This window comes from Xenopus tropicalis, chromosome 1, assembly GCF_000004195.4.
Source record: "Xenopus tropicalis strain Nigerian chromosome 1, UCB_Xtro_10.0, whole genome shotgun sequence".
Taxonomy (NCBI): Eukaryota; Metazoa; Chordata; class Amphibia; order Anura; family Pipidae; genus Xenopus; species Xenopus tropicalis.
The window spans coordinates 42,374,896-42,392,448 of record NC_030677.2 but is presented as its reverse complement, the minus strand read 5'-3'; the positions used below and the strand labels follow the sequence as shown (position 1 = coordinate 42,392,448).

General features: G+C 42.2%; 1 protein-coding gene across 3 annotated transcripts in view; it reads right to left on the bottom strand.

Annotated features, from left to right (window-relative positions):
- Positions 1-3,953, bottom strand: part of slc7a2.1 (solute carrier family 7 (cationic amino acid transporter, y+ system), member 2, gene 1) — a 53,860-nt gene extending 49,907 nt beyond the window's left edge. For 2 of the 3 annotated variants that reach the window (XM_012955664.2, XM_012955665.2), the window contains exon 1: positions 3,803-3,952. The gene's annotated coding sequence lies outside the window, so the exon portion shown is untranslated. Of the gene's footprint in view, positions 1-3,802 lie in introns of all 3 variants that reach the window. The other variant, XM_004911191.4, reaches the window with a different exon arrangement.
- Between the last annotated feature and the right edge of the window lie 13,600 nt (positions 3,954-17,553).

The following is a 17,553-nucleotide window of genomic DNA, read 5'->3' as shown; positions in this document are numbered from 1 at the left end:
GCCCGCGGCAAATCTCCCTTGTCGCGGGCGACTAATCTCACCAAAATGCCATCCCACCGGCAAGAATGTAAATCACCGGTGGGATGGCATACTGCGATTTCCCCGAAATTGTGAAAGTTGCCTCGAGAGGAAACTTCCGCGATTTCGGGGGAAACGCGGCATCGCGTATGCCATCCCACCAACAATTAACATTTTCATCGTGGGTTGGCCCCAGGGCCAAACAATTAAATTAGCCTGAATTCTCCTGATATCGCCCACCGTAGGTGGGGGATATCGGCAGAAGATCCGCTTGCTTGGCGACATCGCCAAGCGAGCGGATCTGAAGGTGTATGGGCACCTTAAGGGGTTATAAATTGAATCCATGTGCAAAGCAATAGAACCTAAGCGAATATCTGCTGCTCTCCATCCTGTACTAGATTAAAAACCGTGCAAGGTGCATCAACGAGCCGATGTGGTCCCCGATCTGACTAAATTTTTTAACCTGCCAGATATCGGTCGGGCAGGCCTGTCGGTAGTGCCCATACACGGGCCAATTAGCTGCCGAATCTGTCTAAGGGACCAATATCAACAGCTAGAAGCGGCCCGTGTATGGGGACCTTTAGGGCTGTGGCACACGGGGAGATTAGTCGCCCGCTCATTGATTAATGAGCTGGAGAGAGTGCAGAGACTGCAACTAAACTGGTAAAGAAGGTGGAAGATTTAAACTATGAGGTTAGACCATCAAGCTTTGGTTGCTTTCTCTGGTGAAAGAGTTTTTTGCCGCACATTAGAGGGGATTATAGACAGATAGGGAGGATCTTTTCTTCTTTAGAAAAGCTAAACGCCCCAGAGGCCACACCTTTATACTTGAGGAACTGAACTTTCTCTCAAGATTCTCCTGCAAAGATGACACATTCTAAATAGTTTTGTGTCAGCACCCAACATAGAAATTATTGCTTCCATGCCCTTATCAATTAATAAACAGATTAAATAATTGCACTGCAACACATGTCCAATTAACATTGACAACTACACTCTGAATATGATCTATCAGCCAGTTCTTTATTCATATACAAATAACACCACCAGGGCCAACAGACCTCAGTAAAGAAAGCCAATTATTTAGTTGGCACTGGATCAAAAGTCTTGGCGAAATCTACATGCATGAGATCTATTGCAATACCATTGTCCAAACGCTACTACTATCATAAAAAGCAAATACATTTGTTTGAAATGATATGTTCTCCATAAAACCAGGCTGATTCCTAGTTATAATGCAATTCTCCAGGACATTATCTTGAATGTGACCTTTTAACAAACCTTCCAATGACTATGCTAGGTAAACTCTTATTAAGCTCTTTCCATCAGCTTTCCACCAATCAACACATGCCTCTCTACAAATTAAGTAAGCTCTGTAAGTAAGTACTCATGGGTGTATTCCACAAGGCCTGGAATCTTGTTTACATTGACTTGTTTGAATACCATGCCCTGTGTCAGCCACTGACAAGTTGCTTGAGCTTCCTGTACTATTACTAAAGAGAGAGTCCTGTCACACTTGCTTCTTAATCTGCTATAAATACTTAGGAAAATATATCATTAAGCACATTTCTTATTTAGAGTCTCTGAAACCATTTTTTAATCAATGGGCACTCTCAACCTGATATAATTAAAATCCTTTTGCAATTAGTCTTTTCAGTGAATCAACCAATTCCTTATATTTCACAGTTGCTTTCATTATACTGCTTTAGAGCACTTGTTAAATACTTGTTTACATTCCCTTTTTTAAGGGAATTTCTCTGTTATTTTAAAACCAGTTTTTAAACATATCACCAAAATCTTTTTGTCGAAGTAACAATTTTAAAGTACCAATTTTGAAATTTTGCTAATAGTGGTTTTACTGACCAAACAGATATTGATTTTGGTATAATACATTAAATACAACTATATTATGGCCAAGTCTTTTATATCTGTGACATGCAATTATAATACAACAAATGTAAAAAACTGCTTCCAATAAATGTGTTGGCAGTAATGCTACTCCAATTAGTACTTGGGAAATCCAAACGCCCCATTATTAAGACTTTGCAGCTTTTTCTAGACATAATAGAAACTCACCTCCTGCTTTTCATTTATACTGTATGTATGTATAACTTTATTTATAAAGCGCCACAAGGGTACGCAGCGCTGTACAATCTTACAATATACAAAATTACACACAGGGAGGATGAGTGTTATAATAAATACAATAAATAAGTATAAATATACAGGGAGTACAGAGTAAGAAGGAGGTCCCTGCCCCGTAGAGCTTACAATCTAAGTGTAGGAGGGGGTCTATAGCATAGCCTGTTACATTACAATATTAGTTCTAACCAAATTACTTCAGTCTTATCACTATTTCCTACTACAGGGATCCCCAACCTTTCTTACTCGTGAGCCACAGTCAAATGTAAAAAGACTTGGGGAGCAACACGAGCGCCATAAAAGTTAATAGAGGTGCAAAATAAGGGCTAAGATTGGCTATTAGGCAGCCTCTATGCACACTATCAGCTTACAGGAGGCTTTATTTGGTAGTAAATCTTGTTTTTATTCAACTAAAACTTGCCCCCAAGTCAGGAATTCAAAAATAACTACCTGGTTTGGGGGCACTGAGAGCAACATCCAAGGGGTTGGGAAGCAACATGTTGCCCCCCAGCAATTGGTTGGGGATCACTGTCCAACTACAACTAAACTAGGTTTCAAATCATACAGAACTCCTACCACTTTTCCTTTATTATTTATCTTTTCCCTTCAAAATAAGGTACAGCCTATGACACTAATCACTCCAACTCTCCAGCTGCTGAACCACAAATGAAGGAGACAATGGAGATCTGATAGCAGTAAAATGAAGAATTTATAACCCAATTTATTTTATACGCAGTCCATTTACTTCTGCCTTAGGGATACACAGCAGCCCTTTAACTACTCCTATGGTACCAATGTCCACCTGTAGATAGCAAATCTAGAATAGGTTACATACAACTTTATTACCATTATATGACCTAAAATTCAGTTTGAAGCTTTCCAGTTGTTGATGAATTACAATTCCCCCTTTCCCCTGCAAAACCTTAGTCTGGAGGGCTGCAGTTTGTGCACCCCCTGTTATAACAAGTGGATCTCCAGCTCTTGGTACACTACCTATAAGCACCATCATTATGTTTTGGCCAATGAAAGATGTCTAATGTATGTTGGCATATTATACAGTATTACAGGTGATAAACAGTTGCAGGGGAACAAGACCCTGGCACCTATAGGCTAAGCCTGCACCTCCCTGGTCATTAACTAGGTGCCTTGCAACTGTTGCACTTAGGAATGTAAATACTTTGCCTGCAATCAGATATTAACACCAGTGGCCCACCAGCTGTTGCCTGCAATCAGGTAAAACACCAGTGAGCATAAGTGCAACAGCGGCCCTCCAGCAGTTAATGTCCTACAACACCCAGCATGCCCTGAGAGCTCAAGGTTGAGAGCTGTAATTTAAGAACAGTGGCAGCAGTAACTGGGGTGGGGTGCTTTCTGCTGGAGGTATGAGTGACACTTTCCCTCAATGACATTTGCCCAAAACAAGCACTGCACCCTAATGCTCCCCAAATTAGCGCAGGGGGGTTGGCCCGCCCCACAAGTGTCCAAACCGGATCTGCACCATGACATCCAGCGAATGGGAAGTAGCATGAGTTCGCAGAGATTCGCACACACCTCCCAATGTGTAAGTGCACTGTGCCTCATGGGGCTGCTGCACAAGGGCGGGAAGCCGCCAAACTGAGGGGAAGGGGGTAATGGCACTTACTGTTTGCCTTGTGTCCCGGTCTGGCACTTTGCGCTGTGTTACCCCTCTGAGCTGGGAGCAGTGGGGAGACCTGCAGGCAGATATTGCTGTGGCCAAGCACAGGCTATCGGGTGTCTGACAGCTCACTTTGGTGGGGGAGGTGGGGCAGAGTTTGGGAGGGGAATGAGACACTGGAAGTAGCCAATAAGAGGCACCGATCAGTAGTGTGGAGAAGACGCCTTCCCATTTATTTCATGCTGTGTTCGGGTTTTGGCATAGACTGTTGCTTGTACTAGTACATCGTACGGAAAGACATGCTCATCAGTCTGGCTCCTCACATAAGGAGAGGGCTGCTGGTTACACCTACTGGCTGTATGCTTGTGCTCCACTTACACCTACCGGCTGTATGCTTGTGCTCCACTTACACCTACTGGCTGTATGCTTGTGCTCCACTTACACCTACTGGCTGTATGCTTGTGCTCCATTTACACCTACTGGCTGTATGCTTGTGCTCCACTTACACCTACTGGCTGTATGCTTGTGCTCCACTTACACCTACTGGCTGTATGCTTGTGCTCCACTTACACCTACTGGCTGTATGCTTGTGCGCCATTTACACCTACCGGCTGTGTGCTTGTGCTCCACTTACACCTACCGGCTGTGTGCTTGTGCTCCACTTACACCTACCGGCTGTGTGCTTGTGCTCCACTTACACCTACCGGCTGTATGCTTGTGCTCCACTTACACCTACTGGCTGTATGCTTGTGCTCCATTTACACCTACTGGCTGTATGCTTGTGCTCCACTTACACCTACTGGCTGTATGCTTGTGCTCCATTTACACCTACCGGCTGTATGCTTGTGCTCCATTTACACCTACCGGCTGTATGCTTGTGCTCCACTTACACCTACCGGCTGTATGCTTGTGCTCCACTTACACCTACTGGCTGTATGCTTGTGCTCCATTTACACCTACTGGCTGTATGCTTGTGCTCCACTTACACCTACCGGCTGTATGCTTGTGCTCCACTTACACCTACTGGCTGTATGCTTGTGCTCCATTTACACCTACTGGCTGTATGCTTGTGCTCCACTTACACCTACTGGCTGTATGCTTGTGCTCCATTTACACCTACTGGCTGTATGCTTGTGCTCCATTTACACCTACTGGCTGTATGCTTGTGCTCCATTTACACCTACTGGCTGTATGCTTGTGCTCCACTTACACCTACCGGCTGTATGCTTGTGCTCCACTTACACCTACCGGCTGTATGCTTGTGCTCCACTTACACCTACTGGCTGTATGCTTGTGCTCCATTTACACCTACTGGCTGTATGCTTGTGCTCCACTTACACCTACCGGCTGTATGCTTGTGCTCCACTTACACCTACTGGCTGTATGCTTGTGCTCCATTTACACCTACTGGCTGTATGCTTGTGCTCCACTTACACCTACTGGCTGTATGCTTGTGCTCCACTTACACCTACTGGCTGTATGCTTGTGCTCCACTTACACCTACTGGCTGTATGCTTGTGCGCCATTTACACCTACCGGCTGTGTGCTTGTGCTCCACTTACACCTACCGGCTGTGTGCTTGTGCTCCACTTACACCTACCGGCTGTATGCTTGTGCTCCACTTACACCTACCGGCTGTATGCTTGTGCTCCACTTACACCTACCGGCTGTGTGCTTGTGCTCCACTTACACCTACCGGCTGTATGCTTGTGCTCCACTTACACCTACCGGCTGTATGCTTGTGCTCCACTTACACCTACCGGCTGTATGCTTGTGCTCCACTTACACCTACCGGCTGTGTGCTTGTGCTCCACTTACACCTACCGGCTGTGTGCTTGTGCTCCACTTACACCTACCGGCTGTATGCTTGTGCTCCACTTACACCTACCGGCTGTATGCTTGTGCTCCACTTACACCTACTGGCTGTATGCTTGTGCTCCATTTACACCTACTGGCTGTATGCTTGTGCTCCATTTACACCTACCGGCTGTATGCTTGTGCTCCACTTACACCTACCGGCTGTGTGCTTGTGCTCCACTTACACCTACCGGCTGTGTGCTTGTGCTCCATTTACACCTACCGGCTGTGTGCTTGTGCGCCACTTACACCTACCGGCTGTATGCTTGTGCTCCACTTACACCTACCGGCTGTATGCTTGTGCTCCACTTACACCTACCGGCTGTATGCTTGTGCTCCACTTACACCTACCGGCTGTATGCTTGTGCTCCACTTACACCTACCGGCTGTATGCTTGTGCTCCACTTACACCTACTGGCTGTATGCTTGTGCTCCACTTACACTTACTGGCCTTATGCTTGTGCTCCACTTACACTTACTGGCCGTGTGTTTGTGCTCCAGCTGTAAGGAGCAGCAGGGCTTCGGAATCCACTGGTGCTGTGGCGCACAAGCCCATGGCCACTAACTTATGTGTAATTAACTAAGGTACCCATCGCCAATGCATGCCCAGGGGCTGCTAGTGCTCCACTTACACCTACCGGCTGTGTGCTTTGTCTCCACTTATACCTACCGGCTGTGGGCTTGTGCTCCACTTACACCTACCGGCTGTGGGCTTGTGCTCCACTTACACCTACCGGCTGTGTGCTTGTGCTCCACTTACACCTACCGGCTGTGGGCTTGTGCTCCACTTACACCTACCGGCTGTGGGCTTTTGCTCCACTTACACCTGCCGGCTGTGGGCTTTTGCTCCACTTACACTTGCCGGCTGTGGGCTTTTGCTCCACTTACACTTGCCGGCTGTGGGCTTTTGCTCCACTTACACCTGCCGGCTGTGGGCTTTTGCTCCACTTACACCTGCCGGCTGTGGGCTTTTGCTCCACTTACACCTGCCGGCTGTGTGCTTGTGCTCCACTTACACCTGCCGGCTGTGGGCTTGTGCTCCACTTACACCTACCGGCTGTGGGCTTGTGCTCCACTTACACCTACCGGCTGTGGGCTTTTGCTCCACTTACACCTGCCGGCTGTGGGCTTTTGCTCCACTTACACCTGCCGGCTGTGGGCTTTTGCTCCACTTACACCTGCCGGCTGTGGGCTTTTGCTCCACTTACACCTGCCGGCTGTGGGCTTTTGCTCCACTTACACCTGCCGGCTGTGGGCTTTTGCTCCACTTACACCTGCCGGCTGTGGGCTTTTGCTCCACTTACACCTGCCGGCTGTGGGCTTGTGCTCCACTTACATCTACTGGCTGTGGGCTTGTGCTCCACTTACATCTACTGGCTGTGGGCTTGTGCTCCACTTACATCTACTGGCTGAGGGCTTGTGCTCCACTTACACCTGCCGGCTGTGTGCTTGTGCTCCACTTACACCTACCGGCTGTGTGCTTGTGCTTCACTTACACCTACCGGCTGTGTGCTTGTGCTCCACTTACATCTACCGGCTGTGTGCTTGTGCTTCACTTACACCTACCGGCTGTGTGCTTGTGCTCCACTTACATCTACTAGCTGTGGGCTTGTGCTCCAGAAACAGCTGGAAGGAGCATTTGTGCTTAGGAGTCCACTGGTGCTGTGCAGCATGTGCCTATTGCTAGTAACTAATATTTGTCCATTGCCAGTATATACCAAGGCACTGCTAGTGCTACAGTTACTGGACTTATGCTAGTATAGGGTTACCATATCACTTGAAAATGCAGGGACATCTCTAGAAAACCGGCTGCAAGGGCTGAACTGATTGCAATTGAATGTAGATGTAATCAATGCGCCCTGCATGTTTAAAACCATTCTAGGTGCTTATCAGCTATTCAATGCCTGCCAGCAGATAAAATTGAAAAAATGAACTAGAACTGAACAGTTAACTTAATAAACAATTGTGAACTACAAATCCTATCATGCCCAGTCAACTCAAAAAAACAAAAATACAGCACAGTCAACTCAACAAAATTGTGAACTATACAAGTAGAATTTGTTACCTATTTACTTAGTACCTAACACTGGTCAGGCTAGTGCCCAGAATGTACTCTTTTGCTGTTAATTTAGCAAGAACACCCTATTTCAGTAATGGGAATTTGATCTAGTGTGTGCAGTGGGCATGCATATATTTCCATTATATCATATGAACAGTAAAGTAGAACTGCTGTCAGTTGCAATTTATATATCTCTGTCTACAACATAACAAAAGTTAATTTGGAGGTGAACTATGTCTTTAACTTGAGTTCCCTAAACAGCTGCTATAAACTCCTGTCGGGCAACAGGGGGTGACCAAGCGGCTTTCCATTTACAGTACTTGCTGACTGTGTGCATCATACTGTACATGAAAATAAACATTGGAGTGCAGGTTTTTGCCCATAAAGTTCTTATAGTTTACAAAGACGCTGCCATGTTAGCAACACCATGCCGCAATTTTCCTCAGTCAGACTGCTGTTTTGCTACAGTGGCCACTGGCTGGCTATGGTTCAGTGTCAAAAAGCAATCAATAGCTTCCCTTGTAAGGTAAACCACATTAAAGTCATAAGTACCATCCTAATAAAATCACTGACTATCTTCGCATACAGAAAGGAGATAACAGACAAGTCAGGTAAAATGCTTATTTCAAGTAAATCAGTAAAATTAACAATGGTACTCTGAGCACAATAATAAGAAGAGTCCGTTGTCTAGTATACAGGAGAAAATGTCACTGGACAAGGGGTCAGTGGGTCTCTCTTAATGGGCCTGGGGAATATGCCCTTTGACGGTGCATTTAAGTTGACCTGAGTGTATCCAATATAGCCAGAAATAGGCTATAAATTTAGAAGCCACCTAGCACAAATACTTATTTGTAATCAGATGCTATGAGGGCAAGGTGCCCTGGAAGGCCAAACCAAAGATAAAGTAGTTAGGGGACAACAGCTACCAACACAACCAATGTATTACTTGAGAAACGACCGGCTCCCTCAGTATTTACTCTTATTTACTCTAATTACTGATTGTGGGTTTGCTAACTAAACAGTTCCTTCTAGTGGTTAGGAAATACAATGTTCATTTCTTGAGTGATTAAACTGGCTGCCGCCTGTCTGGACTGTTAAGCCTCTGGTTTGTTTTTATGCAGACCATTTACGATCTTTTTTTATTATAATAGTATTTTATCTAGAAGATACATTTAACAGGTTTATCTGACTTAGTGACCTATTGCTTGTGTTGTGTCTGTAACTGCTCTCCTAGTATACAGGCCTGGATTTGTGGCGAGGCCACAAAGTCCCGGGCCCAAGCCACACTGAAAATTTGCTCCCATAAAGAGCAAAGGAAACAGGATGCGCAGAAAACTTCAGTGTGTCCTGTCCCCAGTGCTCTGTATGTGAACTAAAGTAGGGTCAAGGGAGCTTTGGCATATGGAATTTATGCAAACATGCAGTCTGTTCTGGTTACATTTGATGCTAGGCATTTCTTTGGGGTTTTTGGTGCCTTTTTAGGACTTAAAAGTTTTTTTGATCCTGCCTAAAAGTGAACATCAGTTTGAAGAGAAATTGCATGCACTCCTTGGTCCACTAAAACTTGTCTTTATTGTAGAGATCTTTAAAACAAAAAGGTCCTAAAGGTGGCCATACAAGGCAGATTTAAGCTGCCAAATCGGTCTGATCTGCCCACTGACTGGCCTAAAATTGGCCAGATATCGATCAGACAGGTTTGATTTTCCGATCATGGACCGCAATAGCGCATCAGATCCTCCTTAGGTGGATCCTATAGTGTATGGCCACCTTAACACATGAATGTTATCTTGCTTGTTAAAACCTCTGCCTGTTGATTTACTAGGAAGCTTGTCGCCTGCCTTGACCTGTTGCCTTATTCTGAACATGATATGCCTTATTCTTGCCTGTACTATCCCAATTCTCATTTCAAAGTGTGTAATCTGCAGCAGAAAGTCCCAGTGCTCCAATAGGGCATTGGTGAAGACCAGTAGCCCATAGCAAACAATTAGATCTTTGCTTTTGTTTTATAAAGGTTGCCAAGCAAGCATATCATCTCCCGATATCCCCACCTACTGGTGGGCAACATCGGGGAACATGTAGGCTAATTCGATGGTTTGGTCCTGGGGCCAATTTCAGGCCAGATATCGGTGAGGTAGGCCCCTCGTTCCTGCCCCTACACGGGCCGATAAGCTGCCGAATCGGCCTGTGTATGGCCACCTTAACTTGTAGGTGACCATTTAAATCTAATTGCTGATGGGTAATATCACCACCAGTAAGGTTTGTCTCCAATGTTAATAAATACACCCCATGTGCACATCTCCAATGTTAATAAATACTCTCCATAGTTTTAGTTATCAAAAACTAAACTTCGCACCATATCATAAATTTACTTTGGAATTAGCTAGAGAGGAATGAGCTGTTCAGCCAGTATTACTTTAAAAATCTAGTGAATATACCTGCATACTGTAAGGAGTTACCTAAGCACAAGTTAGTACTTGGATTTGGCTTGCCTAATCTTGAAAGGGAATAATGAATAGCCTCAAGACTTAAGTCATATTACATGAACTACATCGCTGAAGCAATTTTTACAGATGCGGGATTCTGTGATTCCATGGATTATTGTATTTGTATGACATATAATAAATCTATCTTTTTACCTTGGGAGCTGTGAGGTAGTTTGGCCCATATAACCATTAAACAGTGGTTTCCTAGATAAGTCTAAAACTGCCAACAGAGACAGCAACACTTTCATAGATGGAAAACATAGCAAGAGTTAAATCATAATTTATTCACCTATTTGCCTTAGGCAAAGGTAGTGAAAATTAAAAAAAATAAAGCATTGGCACCTATTAATACAGTGGGAAAATATTAATGATTACTTCTTTTGATTTGTATGTCTTCACCCATAATTCTTTATGTGAAAGTTAAAACCTCTCATTTTGCTATATAGTTACATAGGGTTGAAAAAAGACCATTGTCCATCAAGTTCAACCCATCCGAGTAAACCCAGCACACAACCTATACTAACCAATCTATACACTCACATACATAAACTATATATACAACCAGTAATACTAACTGTAGATATTAGTATCACAATAGCCTTGGATATTCTGATTGTTCAAGAACTCATCTAGGCCCCTCTTAAAGGCATTAACAGAGTCTGCCATTACCACATCTCTAGGAAGGGCATTCCACAGCCTCACTGCCCTCACCGTGAAAAACCCCCTACGCTGCTTCAAATGGAAGCTCCGTTCCTCTAATCTATAGGGGTGACCTCTGGTGCGCTGATTGTTTTTATGGGAAAAAAGAACATCCCCCAACTGCCTATAATCCCCTCTAATGTACTTGTACAGAGTAATCATGTCCCCTCGCAAGCGCCTCTTTTCCAGAGAAAACAACCCCAACCTCGACAGTCTAACCTCATAGCTTAAATCTTCCATCCCCTTTACCAGTTTAGTTGCAGTCTCTGCACTCTCTCCAGCTCATTAATATCCTTCTTAAGGACTGGAGCCCAAAACTGCACGGCATACTCAAGGTGAGGCCTTACCAGGGACCTATAAAGGGGCAAAAATATGTTCTCATCCCTTGAGTCAATGCCCTTTTTTATACAAGACAGCACTTTATTTGCTGTAGTAGCCACAGAATGACACTGCCTGGAATTAGACAACTTGTGATCTACAAAAACCCCTAGATCCTTCTCCATTAAGGAAACCCCCAACACACTACCATTCAGTAGATAGTTTGCGTTTATATTATTTCTACCAAAGTGCATAACTTTGCACTTGTCAACATTGAACCTCATTTTCCAGTTTGCTGCCCAGTTTTCCAATTTTGTCAAATCGCTCTGCAAAGCGGCAGCATCCTGCATGGAACTTATAGTTTTGCACAATTTTGTGTCATCAGCAAATATAGAAACAGTACTGTCTATGCCCACCTCCAGGTCATTAATAAACAAGTTAAAAAGCAAAGGACCAAGGACTGACCCCTGCGGTACTCCACTAACCACACTGGTCCAATTAGAAAATGTTCCATTTACCACCACTCTTTGTACTCTATCCTTCAGCCAGTTCTCTATCCAATTACAAATATTATGTTCTAGGCCAATATTCCTCAATTTGATCATTAACCTTCTGTGAGGTACTGTATCAAACGCTTTAGCAAAATCTAAGTAGATGACATTAACTGCCATTCCAGCATCAAGGTTCTTGCTCACCTCCTCATAAAAGGCAACTAAATTAGTCTGGCAAGATCTGTTACGCATAAAACCATGCTGGCACAAACTAATAGTATTGTGAACTGCAATGTATTCAATATGTATAGCATGAGGCATGTACATGACTTCTATTTTTAGAAGCCTTTCCACTGCACAATCACTGCTTTGGCACATATGGATTGTGCTGTAAATGTCATTATCTCCCTTATGTATGTATGTATAACTTTATTTATAAAGCGCCACAAGGGTACGCAGTGTTGTACAATCCTACAAAATTACACACAAGGAGGACAAGTGTTATAATAAATAAATACAATAAATATACAGTATATAAAATGCACAGGGAATAAGTGCCATGTGGTATGAGACACAGTAGGAAGGAGGTCCCCTGTCCCATAGAGCTTACAATCTAAGTGGTTGGGTAACATACAGGCACAAATTGGTACATCAGAGTAGCAACATTTTGCTGAACTTCCATTATTCCAGTGCCATTTCAACTACTTTGACCAAGGCTGGGTAGTAAGATATTAATTAGTTCTCTCATTTGGCCAGCTTGAAGTCATTCATTCACCCATACAAAATTAATATCATTTCAACAATACTTCGGTCAGGGTGTGAGTAGAAATTATTTAGAAATACGGCAAAGTGAGAATAAATACGGTATGTGACAAAGGATGCACAGAAATAGAAAGACAAAATAAACTTTCTAGTTGTGAGTGAAGTTTGAAACATTTTAGTCCCTATAGTGCCCTATGTGCAAATTTATACAAATGATAGTGGCATTAAGCACACAAGTATATATGGTTTAACTTTTCATAATAAAATTGCTGTCTCCATTAAGAAAATCTAACATTATTCTTATGGTGAGTATTAAAAAGAATGAGGAAATCGGTACATCAGTGGCTTACTAAAGGACTCTCGGGGGTTATGTAATAAAAGTCACTAAGTTTGCCCAGGAGCAGTAACCCATAGCAACCCATGCAGTATGTTTGAGTGGGTCCCTAAGCTCAGGTAAGTGACAGCAGCACAGAGTATGTGCAGGGAATCAGCAGAAAAGAAGATAGGGGCTACTGGGGCATCTTTGGGGGCAAAGATCTTCCCTCCTAAAGGGTTTCAGATGTCTTGGGGCTGGTAAAGACACCCAAACATAAATGGGCATATTTATTATTCTGTGTAAAACGAATTTGACAAAAAAAAAGGCACATGTAAAATAAATGGAGAAGATCACATGTAAAAAGCGTGTAAAAAAAAATGACAACAAAGCCTTTTTTACACAGCATAATAAATATGCCCCATAGTGTACAATATTTCTGCCCTACTTCTTCTTCTAGTTCTCCTTGAAGGATATGAGCGGAAACATAATAATCACAGCTATAGCGCTTTTGTTTCACAGTGTTTTATTGTTATTTTATTCTATTTCCTACACACATAACTCACCTATGCTCAAACTTAGGTTTTTCCAGGAGCAAACAGTATGGTTGAGAAAGCATGTGTCAGTAAGTGATTTCCTGGGTTCCAACTCTAACCAGTGATCTGGAATGGCCAACTGTCAAACAGCACTTTTTTTTTTTTTTTGGAACAATATTAAAGGATTGTATTAAAAATATGATCAGGCTTATGATCAGACTCTTCTCGTCTCATCTTACATGTTCTTGGGCAAGACAAAATAACCCCAATAAATGTGAGGGTCATGGGTTTTCGCAATATTTTTTCCATACTCATAGAAGGATCCAACTAGGTGGCATACAGAGACCCAAAATTCAAATATTGCATATAAATCTTCATGACTGATATGCTGCATGCATTTAGTGTTTTTTAAAAGCTCAGATGTAGTATGTTAACACCAGATTACTATTTGTTCTTTATATGCAAAGTACCTAATTGCCTAAATCATTGCTAATATGTGTGACTTTAAATTTTCCTTTGTGGCCTCTTATCTCACACAGGCTCAGTAGAAAGACATCATGGATATGTGTGAATTGTTTGATACCACATGTGCAGTGATTTCCCAATAACCTAACATGTAGAGAGCCCAAATTATAAATAGCGAAATACATTTTATATAAATGACACTTTAGCATTTGCAAATAAAACAGCAATTGGTGTAAAATAAATGCCATATTTATCAGGTTCTGCTGTTGTGAAGTAACACCATGCTTATTTTTTACAGAACATACAAATAAAATTGCCATCATTTTGTATCACTCTAGACCTGCTTCAAATGAAAGTTCCTTTCACACCTAAAGGGGTGTGCTGATAGTGTTTATGGGAAAAAAGAACAACCCCATATCTATCTATCTATCTATCTATCTATCTATCTATATATATATCTATAATCCCCACTAAGGTTCTTGTAAAGAATAATTGTGTCGCCTTGCAAGCACATTTTTCCAGAGAAAACAACCCCAACCTTGACAGTCTAACCTGATTAGCTGGCTCCTCAGTTGTGTAGACAATGAAAAATAAGAATTCAGATTTTCTGCTTTTTCCCTGTTCTCACCAACCAACTGACCCCTCTGTGATAATAAGGGTCCCACCCTTTCTTGCTTCATTTTTGTACTATTTTCATATTTAAAGAAAATGTTTTAGTCCTTGCTGCAATACCCCTTTCCATCTCTATTTTAGCTTGCCTGGTAGATTTTTTTTTTTAATTTTATTTGCTTCCTACCTGATGAAAGTTTCTGCTGTCCCAACTAACTAACTTGAATGCTTTAAAGGAATAGTTCTGTGTAGAAATGAAACTGGGTAAAATAGACAGACTGCGCAAAATAAAAACTATTTGTAATATACTGTAGTTAGTTAGCCAAAAATGTAATCTATAAAGGCTGGAGTGAGTGGAACATAAAAGCCAGAAAACTACTTCCTCCTATACAGCTCTCTAAGTGGTTACCAGTCAGTTACCAGTAATTAGAGGGGGTTCCATATGTGACATAGAACTGTTCAGTTAGTTTGCATTTGAATCTGACCTGTGTGCTAACAAACTAACTGAATAATGATGTCCCATGTGCCCCCCCTAAAGTCACTGACTAACTAAGAGGTTAGAGAGCTGAAAGCAGGAAGTAGTGTTCTGGCTGTTATGTTAGACATCTGCTCTATAAAACCTATAACATGTACTACGTTTTTGCCTAACTAACTATATTACAAATATTTTTTTCGCAGTCTATCTATTTTACCCAGTTTCATTTTATACTTTACTTTTGAACTGTTCCTTTAAAAGCATGTTTTTTTCTTACTAACCTCAGCACTAACAATTTTATTCAACCATAAAGGTTTTGCTTTGCAATGTCTTTCCTTGCTTACAAGGGGAATTTGGTGATCTGTATACTTGTTAAGCTTTCCTTCTGTGTTCAACCCCATGAAAAGGCTTTCCCAGTTGGTACATTGCAGAGATGCCCTTATACTGGCAAAGTCTGCACGTCTGAGTGTTTTAGCTACTCCCTTAGGGCTATGGGAACTACCATCCCACGGGCGAAAATGTAAGTCGCCGGTGGGATGGCACATGCTGCGCAGGCGATTTCGTCGCGGGCGACTAATCTCCCCGTGTGCCAGAGCCCTTATAGAGCTGTCCCTGCAACATTATCTCAAAGGAGACCATGTTATCATCACTATTCTCTAAATGCTCACCCACACAAGTTAACACTGTTTTTAAACCACTGTTTTACACTGAGCTTTACATTTACATAAAATCAATAGACAATTTTATAAATGTGATTTTATATGTACCTTGGCTAAAACTGAGGACTCAAATTTTACTGAGATACAGTTAACAACAATTTTATATAAGTTACAGTGGGTCTGCAGTCACAATGTGACTAATTGTGCATTACAGTTATTGCAGAGTTTTTGGAAATATTTCAGAATTCCCCAAATGGCTTTAGAGTTAAATTTCAGGTTACCAGAAATGAAATAACAGAAAATCAGTGTTGAAAATAGGGATGTACCCAATTCAGGATTTGATTTGGGATCCTGCTGAATCTTGACCACATGGTCTATTACTATATTTTATGTGACAATTTTAGGTGACATATATTTGGATTAGGATTTTGCTCACTGGAATATTCCAAATTAAGCTGCAGGTTTGTTATTCTGACAAAATATTTGTAAAATATTAAATATTCTACTGAATTCTAAAATTATGGATTTGGTGGAGCCCTAATTAAGTTAAAAATACTGATGCACTTAAGATGGGATTGTGTGTAAGGGCTCTGGCACACGGGGAGATTATTTGCCCGCGACAAATCTCCCTTGTCACGGGCGACTAATCTCCCCAAAATGCCATCCCACCGGTGAAAATGTAAATCGCCAGTGGGATGACATACGCAGCGCCGGGCGACTAATCTCCCCATGTGCCAGAGCCCTAAAGGAACTAGCCTCTATGTACAACCCTCACAGAGTAAATGTTATGAAGTTTTTATCTCTACCCATACTAATGTTACACTTAAACATCCTCCTAAGGTCTTTCTTTTTTCTATAACCGATGCCCCTGCAAAATTTTACCTGCTCACCAATATATAATATTAAAGGTAATTACAGTTTATGCATCAAACGTCCCAAACAGCAAACACTGGATAGATATTTAACCTCAATTATTGTTGACTGTCGGAGGTACAAATGTCATGTCAAGACTGATGCAAGATTTGTTTAAACTGTGAAATAAAATCCACAGACAGATTAAAAAACTAACCTGGGCCAAGTCATAGAAGGCAGTCAGGTTATGCTTGCTACCATTGGATAGGGTTAGATTTATTAAAAAAATATATTTAAAAAAAATATTAATATTCTTTGTTGGTTTTGTGCATAAGCTCTTACTATATATTCTCAGGGCATTCTAGAAGTGATTACAGTACAAGGAAATTGCTAAAGGAGTAAACAAGGCATTGCAGGGCCAAGGTCAGGTGGGTCCAGAGAGGAAGGTCATGCCAAAGTCAATGGCATCCAGCAGAAAAGCACACTCAGAAATAGGCACAAGGATTAACAGGCAAACAGTAAACAGCCACTTTCAGGCAGGCTCAACATTACAGTAATAATGCTAGGAGTGTAAACATATAAAAATTGAGACAATCCAGCTAAGGTATGGAATCCTAAAAAGCTACTGTCTCTCTCTCTCTCCCCTCTATAATTGAAATGCCCATTTTGTTCTTTAATGTTCTACTTTGCATTTTCTTGCTATATTTATCTTATGTAGTGGCATACGAGGAGATTTATTGCCTGTGGGGTCTTAGGTACCATGGGCTACAAATCTCCCCCAAATGCTTTCCCACTGACAACAAAGTGCATCACCACTGAGAAAGCATGCATGGCTCTTTGTTTTCCTGAGGTTTCCTGCGAAGAAAGCTTTTGGCAAGTTTGAAAAAGAAACACTGTGTGTGCTTTCCTACTGGATCTCATTTTGGGGAGACTTGTAGCCTGCGGTAGCTAAAATTGAACTGGTGAGAAATCTCCCGGTGTGCCACTACCATTAGGGGACAAAGATGAACCTCAGATCATAGATAGTGATTTATTGCAGAACTTGTCTCAAGTAACTTGTGTATTACATGATATATATGCGATATACCTTTGATAAAATTTACCATGTATAGAGTAGAGTGGTCATCTAGGCAAGTGGTCTTCAAAGTTTAGGCCCGTCTGAACAGCCTGGAGACCAGA